Source organism: Bombus bifarius, unplaced genomic scaffold (assembly GCF_011952205.1).
Source record: "Bombus bifarius isolate JDL3187 unplaced genomic scaffold, Bbif_JDL3187 scf7180000009770, whole genome shotgun sequence".
In the NCBI taxonomy this organism is placed as follows: Eukaryota; Metazoa; Arthropoda; class Insecta; order Hymenoptera; family Apidae; genus Bombus; species Bombus bifarius.
The window spans coordinates 11,362-32,978 of NW_022885326.1; the positions used below are offsets into that span (position 1 = coordinate 11,362).

General features: G+C 37.7%; 1 long non-coding RNA gene across 1 annotated transcript; it reads left to right on the forward strand.

Moving 5' to 3' along the window:
• The first annotated feature begins 245 nt into the window (after positions 1 to 245).
• LOC117215690 lies at positions 246 to 5,594 on the forward strand. The gene is made up of 3 exons (XR_004489185.1): positions 246 to 280; positions 1,321 to 1,527; positions 5,560 to 5,594. It is a non-coding gene; the product is annotated as an uncharacterized LOC117215690 (long non-coding RNA).
• Positions 5,595 to 21,617: the final 16,023 nt, after the last annotated feature.

The following is a 21,617-nucleotide window of genomic DNA, read 5'->3' on the forward strand; positions in this document are numbered from 1 at the left end:
CGCTGTCAGTTATTAAATAAAAAATAATTAAAGTTTAGGAGTTGGTAACTTTGATATTAAATTACAAAAGTTGCAGCAATAGAATTAGCTACCACATTTTTATGTTATTAGGTACATCTATTCGACATCGACATTCCTAATAAGATTACTTTTCGAGAGAGCGATTCACTCAGTCCTGGTAACTCCCTAACGACGTTCGATGTGAAGGGCTGCAAAATAGGTATTGGCATTTGCTATGATATTAGATTCGAGGAAATGGCACGCATTTATCGGAACAAAGGTACAGTAACTTAATCGATCAATACTTAACTAGCAAAAAATTAAATATCTTTCTTAAATATATTCTATATAAAATTAATGTAATCTGTAACTCTGTATAAAAAGAAGCTTAATTTAAAAAACCAGTATATTTGCTGAAAATGAAACAAATAAAAGAATTAAAAGCACAATAAGAGGACTGTCCTCGCATATTCAGAAATGATGGAATGTGAACCGTGCAACTACGAAGTTAATTGGTATTCGGTGGCTTCATATTTCCTGCTTCTCTGGGTTAGGTTGCCAAATGCTGATATATCCAGCGGCATTCAATATGACCACTGGACCATTGCACTGGTCATTACTTCAGCGTTCCAGAGCGAATGATAATCAATTATACGTTGCCTGCATATCACCGGCTCGTGTTCCTTAAGCAAGTTACGTCGCATGGGGACATACACAGTTGACCAATCCCTGGGGAAAGATTCTTTACGATTTGGAAACTCAAGAGAATATGGCAGTCACCGATATCAAAAAAAAAAAAACTGGCGAACCGTGTGTTACCACAACGAGACACGCGATGCTATTTGTCGCTTTAAATTGTGCCGCAACTCGTTTTTGAGATCTTTGCCAGGGGCGCGTTAAAATATGCTGAAAATATATTTCTGGCTTTTCTGGGGTTTAACTGAAATATGACAAATAACGTTGTAAAACATATGTACTTATGACTTACAGAGTAATTGAGTGTACAAAATATATAGTATACAAAATAGCCAGCGATTTAGGGCTTTAAAAGATCAAAAGAAAAGAAAAGAAAAGAAAAGAAGAAAGATAATATGTTGTGGCAGTCTAAGTCGATCTAAGAAAATAGATAAAGGGAGGGAGGGGCAAAGCTAGTTAATCTGGAAAGAATCCAAGCGTCAATTTCAAGCATTTACAGAGAATCAAGCGGGCTGGTTAAAGTCGTGAGTTGAGCAATTATCCCGCGTTAGGTTCAATCAGGTTAGTCCCACGCGAAATTGATCCAACCATGCGAAAACGAGTGTATTCTGATTTCTGTCGCAGATACTTCTGGCTAGTGCAGTACCTACACGGTGGTTGTTGAAATAGCCGCTTCTCATCTATTTTCCGCAGCGCGGACATCATCCTTTGATCCCTTACGACTAACGAAGTTTTCGAAGATGTACGGCAGTTTGAGATTCTACTTGAAAATGATCATGATTGCGGTCTGTGTGCCGTCTGCTCTTCTTTTTGTCCTTCCGTTAAAGACTGGTAAGTTGATACTGATTAATTATGCGATCGAAACCATATATAATGGCTACAAAAATGCCGCTAATATAATATTCCTTCTTTCTTGTATCTGTCTGCCTCTCAGGTCGTTTTACTAATTACAATAAGTAATTTCGACTTCTTTGCGCTCTCTTTTAACGCATTCGAGACCGAAAGAAATTCATATCAGTCAGTAGGCAAGGGTATAATATACATATTTTATATATAACTTATGTAGTAATGTATATATCATGTTAATTTCATATTTTTTTCAATATAGAATTATTATATATGTCGGGTTTACATTAGAATTAGGGTTAGGGGCGTGAAACGAATCTTCGTTTGGGTTACACGTTGTCGTTATGCAATAGAGAAGACATTGACTAGTGCAAATACGATTATTACAGAACCGGACAAGTAACCGTGGTAGTTAGGTACTCGAGAAACTAATGACAATGATCCTAGGTTCAATAACGAATCCGCGGTCGACGGGATGATAGATGAACGTACTCACAAAATCAAAGTCGGACGCGTAATATTCACTGATCGTAAAGAGTTACTCCTTTCATCAATGAGATCGCGAGCGAGAATGCCTTCCCGTCCCGATGATGCCACAGAGGAAAACTATAATGTGGTGTGTCTAAGGATACGAGATCCTCGGGTTCGTCGAGAAAAGCCTTCGTTCAGAAAGTAAGGGAAATTGGCGTTGCTGCTAATTGGTCAATCTCCATATCGGTGGTTAGAAAAAGATGCTAGCCGCCCTCGAGGGAAAGTTGCTAGTGGGAGACGACGCTCGTTGAAAAATATGTCTCCCCTATCTTCCCGTAGTTGGGACAAAGACTGTTTGTCTGTTTGAAGGACTTTAGTTAACTAAACCTTAAGATTTATAACGGGCCCTCGGGCTAGCCGAACATGTACTGCGGAGACGCATCGACATCTGGCAATCATATTACTCGAAGAATAGGGTCTGCGTGTGGCGAGCCACGGGACAGAAACCGTTGGAATGTTTACTGTCGCGTGTCGCCACGAATATTTCTTTTAAGGAGAGCTATAGAATTACTCCATACCTTTGTTAAACAAAGCGTTCATCCCGTAACCGCGGCTACGTTCGGCGACTGACTGTCGCCTCGAGCCCAAGCTCATTATCAAAACTCTTGAACAATTACAATAGCATTGAATAACTACAATTGTTCATTTACAGACTCCGGTGTTCTTTCATCTCCGACATATATATATATTTTTTACATTTGTAGTTGCGCACAGATTTTATTAAAGAAAAGTGTTAACAATGTGTTTTCATGATTTATTTCTCGCGACTGACTTCCATTAATCCCTAATATTCCTGTCGCTATACGCGTGTAAATCTAACATGGCTGCTCGTAAATGTCCTCAGTAAAGTTATAGTGACGGGTCTTTACTTTTGTTTAATATCGAAGTAATTTTCCGTCTGCCGCTCGTTTTTCCTTATTCTAACGCAATTAGAACATTTATTTATTAATATTGCTTTAAAGTGACAAAAGTATTGTTCGTGTGAATATACGTATATATATATATATATATACGTATATATATTTATGTTGTGTGTCATTTTAATACGGCTAATGTTTTGTAATTCTTCGATTGCGTTATTTATTGTTTTGAGTATATATATACGTATACGAATATATATATATATATATATATTTATGTTGTGTGTCATTTTAATACGGCTAATGTTTTGTAATTCTTCGATTGCGTTATTTATTGTTTTGAGTATATATATACGTATACGAATATATACGTATATATATATATACACGTATTCATATGCATATTTCTCTTGGCAGTGTAGTATTCATACGAAATGAAATGTCAATTATTTATTTATCCTTTACCGGAATGTAGGCTAGTTTTAAGTATGTATCTTAGATTATCGGTTTGATAGAATTCGCACACATACATATATTTCTGACAATGTAACCTTCATTTCTTTAATAATACAATATTGTATGTTTTATGTATTCGTTAAACTATTAGTTTTTGACTTCATGTATACTTATATTTCATAAATTGATAATATTGTATTTATTGCATAGTATTGGAAGCACTGTCTCTAATATTTACTAGGTTATTACATGTTCGGCATATATGTTTATACTTATATGTAACTCTCCAAATTGATTGATTGAAATATATTTATATATATATATATCCTGGCGTTTCAATTATTTTCCCCTTTTGTAGTTATTCTTATTTCCTGGTTTATTTAGAATTGTGTGTATATGTATTTTGTTTATTGGTTGGATCCGTTAATCGCCCTCGTTTTGTTAATCCTTCCTTTCGTTTCGTTGTGCCGTGTGTTCGTTTGTGCATTCAAATCCTTATTCGCGTGTTTTGTATAGAATGGTTTTCTTGTTCTTGTTACGGCGCGTGCGGAGCGCGGGACGTGACATCCCCGCCCTTGGAGTTCAAATTTCCAAAGGAAATTTGACTGATGGTATCTCTGAGTTCGCTCAAGGCGGACGTAGATGTCGTTGGTAGTTGAGTGACTACCGGTGTTATCGATATCCCTTGAGGTTGTACTGTTTGATCATCGATATTTCGTCTTCTTTTGAGGTATAGTAGCGGGTGGGTGACTGAGCCGCATATTGCTCCTAATAGGGCGATTCCGCATTCGTAAGTTTCACGTAACTGGTATCCGTGTGCGGCTATATATATTATTGTCTTGATTAGTTTAAATATTGCGAGTATTCCAAATATTGCTGCACTGACAGTTCCAAATTCCATAAAACCAGTCCATAAGCTTGATACGGTATTTTTCGCTATTGTCGTTAATGTGTTTTGTCCATCATTCCCAGGATGTTTACTGTTCCAGGGACGATTGTTTTTCCTGTTGCTCCTCTGGCTAATGCGTTCAAGACTGCAGATTTTCTGCCGGGAACATGACGTGGTCCCGTAGTGCATCGAGGTCTTTTGGGTATACATTCCGCTCGTGGCCAACGACGATGGTACTGAATATCGCCACGTTTGGCGCACGTCCGGGCGGAGTTCCTGTGGTGCGACTCCTTTGCCAAACGGGTAGTTCCGAGTAGCATTTTGTTGTATGTCGTACCTTTACTTGTACCGGAATGCATTTGACTATATGGACCGCTTCTCCTGCGATCAAAGCCATGTGTCCTGGGTTTTGGTTATGGTGTATGCAAATTCGTCGGGCGGTAAGTTTGCCAAGCTTAAAGCGTTCTCTATTGGTTTCTTCTGTGTGGTGTATCTTTGTGTCAGTGTATCATGGTATAATGTTTTCATTTCTCGAGTTTATCAGAAATAGGAATAACCTTTTATAGAAAAAGAAAATTTTATATTTATATATATTTGTTAAGGAAATTCGAGGATATGGGAATACAAATTATTGCCTACATTTCCCACACAACAGTTATACATCTATATTACTCTCTGAAGAACGTCTTGCACGCACGCTGGTCGCCAACCGACTATCCTAGATTCTTCTAACATTTGGCAACAGTCTTTTGTCTCCACCAAGACCTTGACGCCCTCTGGCCCTTACACACACACTCTCATGTACAGTGTAAATGTATCACTTCCCTAACAATGTTATATTTTTTTTCTTTTCTTTTTTCTTCTTCCCCTTTTTCTTTTTTTTTGTTTTTTTTTTATTGTTAAAACCTTTGTTTTATTTTAGGTTTTACGTACTTGTTATCAGTGAAAATAAATATTATGAATACTACTTGGATTGTAATTATATACATATATGCGTACGTATTGGTAAGTAGTATAAATGAGATTTGTTTTATTGTTATAAATATATAAGTATATATCATCAATAGGAATAAATATCACAAATGTACCTTGTTTTCGAGTATATATATATATGTGCGTGCAATGGTAAATATGACGGCTTATTTTTATGAGTCACTTGCATTATCAATGGAAGTGAATGTTATAAATATCGCCTACTTTACAACATGCGTGTATATATATATATAGTGGTGAACATAAGTGAAAATTATATGCATAGTTATAAATGTTGTTAGTTTACAGGTGGATAGCATCAGTATTTGGTTTCGTGAGTGGCGTACAAATACTTTGCAGTTCCACTGTGTGGATTGCTATTCATGTTCTTCCATCCGTCGTTCAGAAAATGGTTGATGAGTTCGCCATCAGTTCTGTACACACATATAAAAATAGTTAATGTATATATGTAGTATCGTGAGTGAGAGGCCTGGGAGTTGGCGGGTGAACCGCGTGGAATGTCGCGAGAGCCGAGGCGTTTGTTTTTGATCGCGTAGTTTTGGAAAGAGGAGACCTACGTGATCTTGGCCACGAGCGGTTGCCAAGGGACGGGAAAAAAGGAATCAACAAACAGAGTTTGCGAGTGGCGTTACCGAGAGAGTGTTGATTGCATTTTGTGAAAGTCGAGTCGTTATCTAATTATTTAGTTGTGCTGTTTTCTGTACGTTTGGTGTGAATAGTTCAGGTTGAACAACAATCGTTTTTTTCTGTCCGATTAACATCTGTATCATCCATTCCTTGTAAATATATTATATCACGATATTACATATATATATTATTTATTTTTTTTATATATATAATTTTCGTTTGGATCTGTTCCTTTGTACGAATACTGTATCCCTGTATATAATATAACATATATAATATGTTATAATTATGTTAGTTGTTATTTATTATATATATTTTCCTTAACTCTCTCCCCCTTTTTCTTGTGTTTTTTTTTTTTATTAGTACCTAACATTGCTATTATGATGCTGTATTGTATTGCATTGGCTGTTATTTGTATGTGCGCGCGACGAATTTTTCAACATGGTCGCTCGCGTGTCTCTTTGGTATGGCGTTGGTTTAATGTCAACAGTAACGTGTTGTTGAAATAACTAATTAATTGTTAATCACTATAATTTTATTTAGTAGTGTTTTGTAATATTGTTTTGTGTTTCATGATATTGTGTGTGTCAATACCGTGTGCTACTTTAATGCGATAGCATGGATTGTATTGTTACCGAATTTCAATAGTCATTGTTTCGATTATACGTGACTTGCATTTATGTAAGTCTCGTTTAATTTAGTTAATGTTTTGTGTATTGTGTTACCAGTTATTTCGTGTAGCATAACTTTATTCCTTTGCACCAAGTTCAGTCATGTCTTGTCGTTAATATTTAGTTAGTCTATCTTGATTAATATATATATTTAACAAATATTTAAGAAACAATGGCGAGTGTAGTGGAATCGTTGAACGAAGAAATGGTTTTGACATTGTCGGAAAAGCTTAAAGCATGGGATGAGAACTTTCGCGATATGAGTGCAAAACTCGCCGAATTACAAAGGGGCTTATTCGAACTTAAAACAAAACAAGAACCTAAAACACCCGTATCGCCGCCGACAACGCAACAAGAGACGGTCCAGCCGAGTGGACATACCCAGCCAATTAAGCTAAAAGATGCGATCGAATCGGTGCCAGTGTTTGACGGATATCGACCATCGGTATTCCACTTTTTAAGAGCTTGTGAGCGCGCGCGAAATATGATTCCCAGATATCAAGAACCTCAATTGGTAAAATTGTTAGTAAATAAGCTCCGTGGACAAGCGCTCCTCTCCATCGAAGACACAGAATTAATGAGTCTAAACGATTTCGGAAACAAATTAAAGGATCTATTCGGCCCAAAGAAATCTCTTAACGAATATAAAGGGGAATTAGGAACGATATTTCAACGACACGGGGAAGACATATTACATTATATGGATCGCGTTAGAAATCTTAGATTGGCAATAGTGGACGGAGAAAGAGGCGACTACGGCATCATATCCCCCGATATCCAAGATACTATAGATTGGGAAACGAAAGAAGCTTTCGTTAAAGGACTTCCGAACGAGGTATATGTGCGAGTAAAAATAGCAGGGTACCATACTTTAGAAGATGCGTATCGTCAAGCCGTCAAAGCAACACACGAATTGAAACAAATAACCGATAGAACGCGACCCCAACGACCGACACCCTCGAACTATTACAGACGCGACAACGCACATCCTTCGAACACTAACAACAATATCAGGAACAACCGCCAAGATCGAAGATCGCTACCTCCATCGCGGAATTTTTTGAATTCTACAAGACAAAATATCACGTGTAACTATTGCAAAAAACCCGGGCATCTAGTGAAAGACTGTTACAAATTTAAAGCCCGAGTAGATGCCGGATTAGTCGTACCCTATGCTTCGAGACCATCGGGAAACCAAACACGTCCTTCGGGAGAATGGGGCGAGCCACGAAGGAACGATACGCCGAATCGCCCAAGAGTACAGGCGGCAACCAGGCGACCGGCGCCGACGGCAACAAACAGAACAAGGACAGCCACCCCCGCGAGATCGACTCCACCACCCATAACGAGAGACAGAGCGAACGCAATGCCGACCATAAGATCGAACGAACAACCACTAAATATTGTGGGGGAGTCATCCCACAACCAAACGAGGTCACAGACAGAGAATCCAGAATCTCAAGGCAAAAGGAAAAGAGTGAAGCACAAGCAACCGGCGAAGGAAAATCATCAGGAGTTGAATTCAGATTCGGAAGGCGACCTCTCCGAATTATTTCAATAAAATTTAACGATTCCCCAACGACCCCAACTGCACGAATAGTTTCCCCAGATCTAAAGACTAAGACGAGTTTATTATTAGACTTTGGATCGGAAATCAACATTATCAAGAAACCTGCTATACTCGATTCAGCCATCATCGACGAAAAGGAATCAATCGAAGTGCGAGGAATTACGGCAACGAGCCTGCTCTTCTTAGGGCAGACGATAATACAGGTTGCGGGCCATCCGCTTGTTTTTCATGTAGTCGATGATTCATTGCTAATCGATCAAGACGGAATCCTAGGATCCGAATTTTTTGCAGGTTGAAAGGCTCGTTTAGATTATGAGGGAAAACATATCAGATGGGGAAATATTTATATTCCCTTCGATACTAAAGAAAAAATAATTATACCGAAGCGAAGTTCAATAACGTGTTCGATTAATATCGCTAATCCAGAGATAAAAGAGGGATTTATTCCAAGAATCGAGCCGAACAAGGGAATCTATTTTGGTAATGCAGTTGTGAGGAATCATAAAGGAAAAGGTTACATAAGAGTAATAAATACTACTTCGAGAGATTACGTATTTACAACACCAACGATGGTAATTAAAGAATTTGAAAATCCCCCCCCCCCGCCCCCGCTTCCTAGGACAGCGTGCAATACAGTTCTAAGATCGGAGGAAAGTAGATACGATAAAATAAATGAGTTACTACGACTCGAACATTTGAACGAAGAAGAAAAGGAAAATGCTAAAAAATTGATTCGTAATAATCAAGATAGGTTTCATATTCCAGGAGATACATTGGAAGCAACCGAAGTTCTGGAACATAGGATAATTACAACGGATAATATACCCATCAATACTAAACAGTATCGATATCCACCAATACATCGAGAAGAAATAAATCGACAGGTCCAAGAACTACTAGATACGGATGTAGTGGAACCATCAATATCTCCATATAACTCCCCGTTATGGATTGTGCCCAAAAACCCGATTCGCAAGGAAATAAGCGCTGGAGATTAGTCATCGATTATAGAAAATTGAACGATAAAACGATTGGCGATGCCTTCCCACTACCCAACATTACAGAAATATTGGATCAATTAGGAAGTGCAAAATATTTTTCCACGTTTGACTTGGCATCGGGCTTTCACCAGATCCGTATGTCACAGGAAGATGCCCACAAAACTGCATTTTCGACACCATACGGGCATTTTCAATTCAAAAGAATGCCCTTTGGATTAAAAGATGCCCCAGCAACATTTCAACGTTTGATGAATTCAATATTATCTGGTCTGCAAGGAATAGAACTATTCGTCTATCTGGATGACATAGGTGATTTATTCCGCGTCTCTCCAAGAACACGAAATTAAATTTAATAAATTAATGGAAAGACTGAGGAAAGCTAAATTACGATTACAACCTGATAAATTTTCACGACCAAAGAGGGCGAAAAATATCAAACAATTTCTGGGACTAGCAGGATATTACAGAAGATTTATACCCCGATTTCCCCAAGGTCGCGAAACCATTGACACAACTATTAAAGAAAGACACTCCCTTCAAATGGACAGAAAATCAAGAAAACGCATTCAATAATTTAAAGACAGCGTTAGTGACGAAACCCATCCTGCAATATCCAGACTTTTCTAAACCCTTTAACCTTACTACAGACGCATCAGGATATGCAATAAGCGGTGTACTGAGTCAAGGGCCAATCGGAAAGGATTTGCCGATTGCGTATGCCTCAAGGCTATTAAATCCCGCCGAACAAAACTACTCTACCATAGAAAAGGAGTGTCTGGCAATTGTTTACAGCGCAATGCACTTCCGACCGTATCTTTACGGAAGAAAGTTTACCATCGTAACCGATCATAAACCTTTAGTGTGGATGCATTCTATCAAAGATCCTACTTCAAGAATTTGGAAATGGAAATTAAAGTTATCGGACTTCGAATTTGATATTGTATACAAAGAAGGCAGGGCGAACGCAAACGCAGACGCATTATCTAGGAACCCTCCGGAAGTTTGTTTACCAATCAGAAAGAGAGAGGAAGTCTCACCGATTCGCTATCCTGTCTCAAAAAGATTCGAAATAGATACGTCAACCGAAGACTCTCCCATATTCGAAGCTAAACCACACGTCTTGCCTCAATCCAGTGATTCTAAAAATCAAGGAAAGGGTTTTACCCGAAAACATTTTACAATAGAAGAAACTCCCATAAAATATTTAGACCAAGCATTAGCAGAAATCGATGTAAGTACAGATAGAGAAATAACCAATCGAGAAAAAGAAGGCACGGATACAACAAGCGAAAAAGAGACCTCCACTGTAATTCCAGAACTAATTCAACAACGAGAAAAGGACACGAGACCTACGATAATTGCGGAACTAAGAATTTCAGAAACCCGAGACTCAATTGCGAGAGTAAATGACCATAAAGTAGTATTTATAGATATACATGGCAATCCGATAGATAAAGGAGCCTTAGAAATGAAGGAAACGGGAAAATTACCTCGTTATGAAGATTTAATGTTAGAAAAAGCAAGATTGAATTACAATTCTGGAAAATACATTGTATTCCTACCGATAAAGGAAAATAGAAATATTCCAATTGTTATTGAAAATTTATTAAACTCGCTAAGATCTCTATTAGACGCAGTAAATGAAAAACAGTTAACTTCGTTCAGCATTAGCAAAGGAAACTTGGAGGAAATACCCTGGCGATATACAATCAGAAAATTAAAGGAAATATTTATGGAAAAAACCTTAACCATCACCATTTGCACTGGGGAAGTAATTACCCCATCTGTGGAAGCGCGGAACAACATAATACGAGAAAAACATGAATCAAGCGTAGCAGGACACAAAGGAATAACAAAAACTTATCAAAGAATACGACAACATTACTATTGGGAAAATATGAAAAAGGAAATTCAAGATTACGTAAGAACATGTAAGGAATGTCAATTGAAGAAACTCACAAGAATAAAAGCAAAGCAACCAATGGTACTTACAGACACACCAGGTAAAGCGTTCGATAAGGTTAGTATGGATATTATAGGTCCATTACCAAAAACCCAAAAGGGAAACGAATATATATTAACTATCCAAGACTTATTAACAAAATACTCAACTGGGATTCCACTAGGAGGAATCTCTTCAGCCGAGATAGCGGACGTTTTTGTAAAGCGATTTATTTGTCGTTTCGGGTCACCGAGAGCTATTCTCACTGATCAAGGAACGAACTTTACATCCTCACTAATGAAGAAAGTAGAAAAGAGATTCCGCATCAAACAATATACCACGACTGCATATCATCCACAAAGTAACGGTTCAATCGAAAGATCTCACCACGTGCTGATAGAATATCTCAAATTATACATTGAAAATTCCGAAAATTGGGACGAATGGGTAGAATTAGCTATGTTTTCCTATAATACCTCTGTACACGAAGGAACGAAATTCTCCCCGCACGAATTAGTTTTTGGACATCTAGCCAGAGAACCTACTGGTGAAGTAATAATCGAAGAGAACATGGAACCAACTTACGCAGAATATCTCGAAGATCTGTTCGATAAAATTAACACCGTACAACAAATGCCAAGAGAAAATTTGATAAAATCCAAACTAAGATCAAAAGAATATTACGACCGACGAATCAACCCCCAAGATTTTAAAACAGGAGATTCGATATATCTACTAAAAGAACCCAGTAAAGGAAAATTCTCCGATCAATATACTGGACCATACAAAGTGCTAGAAATCTTGCAGAACCAAAACGTCAAGATCGAAGTAAAAGGGATTCCGCGAACGGTGCATTTAAACAAGTTAAAACTAGCGCATAATCGAAATAAGCAATGAATAAAGCGATTTCAGTGGGCAACGTAGTGCGGTAGTATATGTTATAGTGCTGTTCGTCGAATAATACAGATATCGAACACCTAAAAGGAAAAAGGAAAATTATTATACGTGTTTCAATTATTGCTTAAATATAAAACGTGTTAACTCAATGAACAATTAACTAGTGAAAGTGAAAGTTACCTTGTGAACAAGTGATCAACATACAAGAAAGTGTACGTGCAAGTATAGGTTATGGATCATTGTTCGTGGAACACAATGTATGACAGCTACCTAAAATAAGTGAATAAATTAGTTTCAATTGTCTCGGTGCAAAATACAAGGTTACTAAATGTTATAACTATATTATGGATAAATCAAAAGGAGGTGTAACACTGTTCGTCGAATAATACAGATAGCGAAAACCTAAAAAGAAAAAGGGAAAATTATTATGTGTACTCCAATTATTGTTTGAATATACAACATGTCGATTCAATAAATAATTAAAAGAGGGGAAGTGAAAGTTACCTTGTAAACAAGTAATCATCATACAAGAAGGTCTACATGCAAAATAGGTTATGGCTCCCTGCTTGCGGAACACCATGTACCAGCTGAAAATAAACGAACGAATTAACTTCAATTGCCTTAATGCAAAGAGCAGCATCGCTAAATGTTATAACGGTGCTGTGGAGGCGTGGCACTGTTCGTCGAATGACACAGATAGCGGAAACTTGGAAAAAGAAAAGAAGTTTATTACGAGTGTTCCAATTACTGTTTGAATGTAAAACGTGTTAGTTCAACGAATAACGAAAACAGTGAAAGTGCAACTTACCTCGTGAACAATCAATCACCATACAAGGAAGTGTACATGCATGGATTTCGCAGATTAACAAGAAGAAATAAAATAGCTGATAAATATAGAAAGTGGTTAGAAAATAATTAAGATAGATTAATTGAGAGTTAGTAATAAATATAACCGGAGTAAAAGGATATTTTATTATGTATTAATCTACGTAGTATTGTTATATTATTATATCTAACATGTAGAAATGGATTTTGTACGCATATATGTATATAATTCCAATCCAAGTAGTATTCATAATATTTATTTTCACTGATAACAAGTACGTAAAACCTAAAATAAAACAAAGGTTTTAACAATAAAAAAAAACAAAAAAAAAAGGAAAAGAGGAAGAAGAAAAAAAAGAAGAAAAAAAAAGGAAAGAAAGAAAATATAATATATATAAATATAAAATTTTCTTTTTCTATAAAAGGTTATTCCTATTTCTGATAAACTCGAGAAATGAAAACATTATACCATGATACACTGACGCAAAGATACACCAGACAGAAGAAACTAATAGAGAACGCTTTAAGCTTGGCAAACTTACCGCCCGACGAATTTGCATACACCATAACCAAAACCCAGGACACATGGCTTTGATTGTTATTTAATAAGGTTTTGGGTTTAGAAAATAACGATTCACTTAGATTCGTTTTCTCCAATATATTTCAGTCTTATAACACGTCTTACCACACAGGAATCTCCAAGTCAATAGAACAACGTGGTCGACTTCTAAGACAAAAGAGCGTCGTTAGAAGTCATACCAACTTAGCTTGTAGTAAGCAGCGATTGTACCAACTTAACATTTCTCAACACTCCCCTTTGATCGCTAGTTTCTACAAGCCCCATAGCTTTGGTAAATTGCTGAGTCTTAATCCTATTTAGGCCTTTGGTGAGAATGTCAGCCACATTCTCAGGACTAGGTACATAAGTATAATCTAGTATCCCCCTCGATACGCAGTTCTTAACGTAAAAGTAACGCACTTGGACGTGCTTAGAACTCTCAGCAACTATTTCGTCCTTTGACCATGAAATAGCTCCAACATTACCGCAGAATATCTTGCAGGGGCGAGGGCAATATGACAGTTGACCCAATTCCTTTAACAGTACAGAAATCCACACTGTTTCCCTTGCTGCTTCCTGCATTGCCACAAATTCCACTTCGCACGTCGATCCGTGGGGGATGGCATTATAAATAAGAGTAGCAACATAGCGTAGCGCTCATTATTATTTTAATCATTCTTTGTGCTCATTATAATTTACGTACCATATTGTGCTCATTATTTTTGTATTCATTCTTAGTGATCATTGTTATTACGGTTCATTATTATTTTGTTCACTCTTTGTGTTCATTGTTACTACGTTCGTTATTGCGCACGTCACTGCGTTTAGAAATTTTGTATAGTATTTTGCGTTTCGGGGTCTTTAGTTTTTCGGTCAAGAAAAGAGAGCCGCGACTAAGTAAAAAGAAAATTTTATCTTTGAAGTCCTCATTTCATCGTTTAAACACAAACGCGCATTGTAATTGCGGTATTAATCCAGCTAAGTGAATTGCTCAGTCTGTATTAAAATAGATAAATAAAGTAAAAGTTGATAGTAAACTATATTCGAGTTCAAGTAATAAACCCAACAAAAACTTCGACGACCACCGGAGCAGCTGAGGTAATGGCACCAGACAGCACCTACTCCTCAAGGTAAGAAAATTAATTTTGAAAATTTCCTTCTTCTCTGGTAATCTCGTTGCCCTCGAGAATTGAATTAGAACTTCCTATCAACGATCTCGTTTTATTTTCGTGAACGGTTTTGAAGATAGAATCATTGTTTAAGCTTTTAACAAAAGAGTTGTCCGCTGTGTCGGCTTGTGCGAACGGTGTTTTCAGCTACTGAAACACCCACTGATCTTCGCATTCCTCCTCCCATTGTTGGCAAAATATTGCCCGTCTTTGGGCAAGGCTAGCGAAATCACACAAATCCCGCACAGAAAGGACTATTAAATACATCGTCGGGGTCAATCGAAAATTAAGAGCAATACCGGCATTGCTAATAATCGATATTCTTGCCATCGTGCATGCGATTGTAAGAGAGAAATAGCAGAACAATTTCCCTTCGGAAATTTAACCAAAGGATCGTTCGCTGTGTTGGCTTGTGCAAACGGTGTTTTCGATTATCAAAAAAACACCCGTCGATCTTCGCATTCCTCCTCCCACTGTTGGTAAAATACTACCCGTCTATGGGCAAGGCTTGCGAAATCACACGAGTCCCACACAGAGAGGATCGTTAGAATCATCCTCGATTATTAAACTCAAAAGGCAAGAAAATCGTGATAAGAGAATCCATCGTAGTAAATGAATTGAGTTTCGGTTCTAACGGCAAACTATTACAGCGAAATTAAAAGAGAAGAAGCAGTCAAACGTAAAAATAAATTTATATAAAACCAATCGCGGGGAGACGTAATCGCGAGGAGAGACGTCAACGGGGGTCGTAAATCCCCGTTACGATTATAACAATCGACACCACGAATTGATCGATCCCCTGATTTCCGTTGAGATAATAGGGGTGATTGAGGTTGTATAACACTGTGATTCACAGAATTATAAATTATATATTTCCAACACTTGGATTACACTGATGTAGAGAAATAAATAGTTGACAACTTGTCGCACGAAGATAAGATGCATATGTACGTTAGAGCAGGGCTCTTATAATTAGATTTAGTGTATTAGTGGACGTAGCACTATAAGATATTTAGGAGAGGAAGTGTATGCTCGACAATACCGAGACCGACTCTCGCGTTATGCTTAGACTGCCCCGCTGGGCATTAGCGTATACTTAGTAGTTGACTTTTCCAACGATGTAGAAGAAGTGAAGTTGAGTGACGATGCTGTGTCGGAGGAAAGCTAAGGATGGGTGTGTCTAGCGCACGGGACCATCGGATTTGTTGGTGCCGATGTTAGTTAAGAGAGTGAGGGAAACAGGCTTCGCTGTTAATTGGTTAAACGAAGGGTCTTAACCGCCCTCGAGAGAAAGTGGTTAGTGGGAGGAAAGTTGCAGCGTACGTGAGAAAAACTAACTTTCCCTTGTCCCGCCGTGGTAGACAATAGTCTTTAGAAATTCTTCGGACACAGATGTTTGTTTGTTTTGAAGGACCTTAGCAGGCAAGTGACTCGGGTTCATGACGGGTGCTTAAGGCTATTGAGGGTACGCCGTACGGAAAAGCGGACATCTGGTGTCCGTCTGGCCCGCGGTATGTGACCTGGGCCAGGCAGAGAGGCCCGGCGTAACACGGCTAATAAAATATATATAAAGGTAATAATCTAAGCAATTCTACATTCAAATAAAAATCCGTTCAACGAGGACAAATATTTATTGTTTCCAGCTTTAATCCTCTCCCGTGCCAGTATCCCTGCACATAACAGGTTAGCCGAAAAGTGAAATTCGTTTACCAGTTGCATTAAGCGTCAGTTAACGCTACCAATTAAACAAAAAATAATAAAATTAAGATATTTTGAAATAGTCCTTAGACTATTTCTGGTGGCAGCAACTACCGTATTAATTAGAAATCTAAATCAGTATCACATACACAATAATACCATTTCAATTTATTTCCCTTCAGATTAAATTCAAACTCAACAAAAAAAAAAATTTTCAGTAAAATTCAAATTTAAAATTTGATCGATGTCAATAAACTAATAGGTAACATTAGTGTTAGTAAATATTTTTGGTGGCAGCGGTGGGACAGAACAATTTACTAACTGGATTAATACCGCAATTACAATGCGTGTTCAAAGATAAAATTTTCTTTTTACTTAGTCGCGGCTCTCTTTTCTTGACCGAAAAACTAAAGACACCGAAGCGCAAAATACTATACAAAATTTCTAAAGATGAGCGCAATAACGAACGTAGTAACAATGAACACAAAGAGTGAACAAAATAATTATGAACCGTAATAACGAAGATCGCAATAATAATGAACAAAGAATAATGAACGGTAATAACAATGATCACTATAATAATGAGCGAAGAATAATGAGCGTAATAAGAATGTTTACCAGAATAATAATGAGCAGAGAATAATGAACGAAGAATAATGTAATAAGAATGTTCACCAGAATAATAATGAGCAAAGAATAATGAACGAAGAATAATGAACGTAATAAGAATGTTCACCGGAATAATAATGAGCAATGGACGTAATAAGAATGTTCACCGGAATAATAATAATGAGCCCTGCTCTACGTTGCTTTGCTTATTTATGCCATCCCCCACGGGGTGGTGGTCCGCTGGGGGTACGCTTATGATTGTTTTTGCGATTTTGATGTTTTTCCCTTTCTTGTTGTTTCCCTAGGTTTCGGTGATCGACGTTCGAACAATGTTTGCGGAGGCATTTCCATCAGAGGTTCCTTATTATTATTATTTTTCTTCTTCTAAATGTCTTTTGTTTTTATGTATGATATATATATATATATATATATATATATATATATATTTATATATTTTTTAAATGTGATATCTATTTTATGGTTGTTAAATATATGTATTTTAATTTTATATTTCCCCCTTTTTAATTGATTATATATATATATTATATATATTATATATATATATATATATATATATATATTTTACATTTGTAGTTGCGCACAGATTTTATTAAAGAAAAGTGTTAACAATGTGTTTTCATGATTTGTTTCTCGCGCCTGACTTCCATTAATCCCTAATATTCCTGTCGCCATGACGCGTGTAAATCTAACATGGCTGCTCATAAATGTCATCAGCAAAGTTATAGTGACGGGTCTTTAATTTTGTTTAATATCGAAGTAATTTTCCGTCTGCCGCTCGTTTTTCCTTATTCTACCGCTAGTAGAACATTTATTTATTAATATTGCTTTAAAGTGACAAAAGTATTGTTCGTGTGAATATACATGTATATATATATATGTCGGATCACGATTCGAATTTTGGGCGCGCGACGACTCTTCATGTGGACTAGCCATCGTTTCACAAAGCCGAGACTTTATTTACACGTATATACAGGTCTATCACTAAGCTTAACAAATAATAAGTACAACTAATAATAAGTCTAACAAACACTAAGTCTAATGAATAATACGATCTACGAATAATTAAATTAAATAATACTGTTAGCAATGTTTGAGTTCAAACGAATCCACGGTCACCGGGATAACTCCTTACTAAGCGAAACTAACTTAGGCGCAAATGCGAAATGCGATCGTCGAAAATGCTCGATGTATCACTCTCCAAGGCAATCGCAAGAATGCCAGCCTCGTGGAGATTTTTCTCCCTGTACGATTGCATTTTGTTTTCTATACCCGTTTGGAAGCATCGAGAAGGTTCCAAACGCCGTTGCTAGGCACACTCGTTGGAAGCATCGAGAAAGTTCCAAACGCCGTTGCTAGGCAGTTTCTGCCTGGAGTTTTGATTACTAATACAATGTATGTCCCATTGCATCGGCACCTCCGAGGCAACATCACACGTGGCTCGGCCCGCTCTCGAGGCCGCATGCCGCCACAACCACATTTCTCGGAAAACACATACAACCACTCCAGACATCCGTTAGATAAAACATCTATCCCGTGACCGTGGCTACGTTCAGCGACCGATTGTCACCTCGAACCCAATCTCGCTTATTACAAATCTTAAGCAATTACAACTATAATAAAATCTAGGCTAAGGTACTAGAGGATGTTCCCAAAATTTCCAAGGAAGGGCTTCGGCTTTCCTTTCATCTCCGACATATATATTTATGTTGTGTGTCATTTTAATATGGCTAATGTTTTGTAATTCTTCGATTGCGTTATTTATTGTTTTGAGTAGTTTATTTTATAGAGTATTCGATAATATAAATATATATATATATATATATATATATATATGTCGGAGATGAAATGAAAACCGGAGCCTTCCCTATGCAATTTTGAGGAAGCCTTTTAATGCTTTAGCCCAGATTTTATCATAACTGTAATTAAGTAATTGTCATCTGTAATTGTTTGACATTTGTGAAAAGCGAAAGTGGGTTCGAGGTGACAACTGGTCGCTGAACGTAGCCACGGTCACGGGATAAACGTTTTGCCTGACGAAGGTGTGGATCGGTTGTATTGTTCTCCCTAGAAATCACATAGAATTGTACTTTAGAGATGTCGATATAATGGGACACACGTTGTATGAGGAATCAGTCTCCAGACAGAAACTGCCTAGCAACGGCGTTTGGATCTTTCTCGATGTTTCCAAGGAGTATATAACAAACTTCTGACAGATATTGCCTAGCAACAACGATTGGAACCTTCTCGATGTTTCCAGCGAGAATATAACAAACAAAATGCAGTCGGATTACGAAAAAGATTTTATGCAGAGAGGCATTCGTGTGATCGCCTTGGAAAGTGATACATCGAGTAATTTTTTCCGAGTGATTCGGCAAACGTATTTTTGTGTTATAAAATTGTTTAAAGTTTTCCCGTTGACCGTGGATTCGTTTGAACCCCGGATCATTGTTTATAGCGTAAATTAAATTCAATATTTGTAAATTTATCAATCGTTAATTTTCATTATTCGTTAAATTAGTAAATCGTAAGATATATTATTCGTTTCTTTTATTGTTCGATAAAACTTATTATTCTTTAATCTAATTAATAATTTAATTTATCATTTGTTAATCAATCATATCATTTATAAAAATTCATTATTCATAATATTTGTAAAACCTTGTTTATTCGTGTAAATATATTCTCTGTTTTGTAAAACAATGGCTAATTCAAACGAAGAATCGTTACGCGCCTTAAATCCTAATGTTAACCCGACATCAGAAGTGGGATCAAGCCCAAGTGTCACTTTGGAACAACTCATGAAAATCATGAACCAGATGACTCAGCCTAGGGAGCAAAAGTCGAGTATGGAACCTAAGGATGTAACGTTGTCACGTTTTGATCCTGAAGGCACGGGCGCTGATCCATTCGCGTGGTGCTCATACACAGATGTGATTTTGAAAGACTATCCGATGCAAGATAGTGTGTTACTTTCTGCTTTAAATCGTGCCCTAAAGGGATCTGCTGCACATTGGCTTTCACAAATAGTGCGCGGTGGAAAACTTTCCTGGCCAACGTTTAAGGAACAATTCCTTTCGCGTTTCGGTGGCAGAGAGACAGCCGCCACGGCATTAATAAGGATGTCCAGAGAACGACCGACGGAGACCGAAACTCTAGGAGCTTACGGTAGTCGCCTCCGTTCCATGTTGCAGATCAAGATGCAAGATCTAACGATGCCCGAAGTACTCAATGCCTTAACTCTTTATATGCTAAACTCACAAGATCAACGCTTTCATCGATTAACGCTCGCAAATAATATCAAGACGGAGGAACAATTTTATGAAGAAATGAGAGCTTATCCTTACAACGATCTGCCGGCAACTTTGTTAGGAAATACATCGGAGGAACCTGAAGTTAAACGACGCAAGTTATCGCATTACCGGGTGAAGTGTCATTATTGTGGTACTCTTGGACACAAAATAACGGAGTGTCGCAAGAGGATGCGTAGTGAACAGCGGAAGGATACAAAGGATACAAAGGATACAAAGGATACACAACACCAGGAAAGAAACCGTCCAGCTTCATCGTCCAAGGTGGTTTGCTTCAAGTGTCGTGCGGAGGGTCATATCGCACCTGATTGTCCACAACTGCAGAACAGAAAATCCGGCTTCAAGAATGAACGTCGAGTCGACTCCTGTGTGGTAGAGCCTCCAGCTGGTAAATTAAGTCATCTGGGTGAGTCGTACCCATTTTATTTCGATTCCGGAGCCGAATGCTCATTAATCAAAGAATCCGTAGCTTCGAAGTTTTCTGGCAAACGAACGACTGATGTAGTAGTAATGCGAGGCATAGGGAATACTTGTGTCAACAGTACATCTCAGATTTTATCCACTGTATGTATTAACGGTTTTACATTGGAGATAACTTTTCATGCCCTTTCTGATAATTACTTAAAATACGATATCATGATTGGTCGTGAAATTTTGAGCCAAGGTTTTGACGTGAATGTTACACGAAACAGTGTCGATATTTGTAAGACAAAAATAGTTAACGCTTGTAGCAGAGTCGCGGAAGATGTGATCAACATCAATGAGGTCGACACTGATGTAGTTGGTAACGATAAAGATCGATTGATTTCTGTTCTCGAGAAATACAAAGAGTCATTTATTACGGGTTTTCCGCGGAATCGTGTAAATACGGGTCAATTAGAAATTCGTTTAATTGATCCCAACGTTACCGTGCAACGAAGTCCTTATAGACTCAGTGAGGAGGAGCGGGGAATAGTTCGAGAGAGGATAGGTGAACTGATCCGAGCAAAAATCATAAGACCGAGTAATTCACCATTCGCAAGCCCTTTATTACTTGTTAAAAAAAAGAACGGTTCAGATAGATTATGTGTAGATTACCGAGCATTAAATAAAAACACCGTCGCGGATCGGTACCCTCTTCCTCTCATAGCTGATCAGATCGCGAGACTGAGAGGGGCGAAATACTTTATAAGCCTGGATATGGCCAGCGGGTTTCATCAAATTCCTATTCACCCGAATTCGACTGAATATACCGCGTTCGTTACTCCTGATGGTCAATATGAATACATGACGATGCCGTTTGGATTGAAGAATGCACCGTCTGTTTTTCAGAGGGCCATTTTCAATGCCTTAGGTGATCTTGCTTATTCATATGTTGTCGTTTATTTGGATGATGTTTTAATTATTGCCGATACGATAGATCAGGCGTTAGAAAGATTAAACACCGTCCTAGATACCCTCGTAAACGCC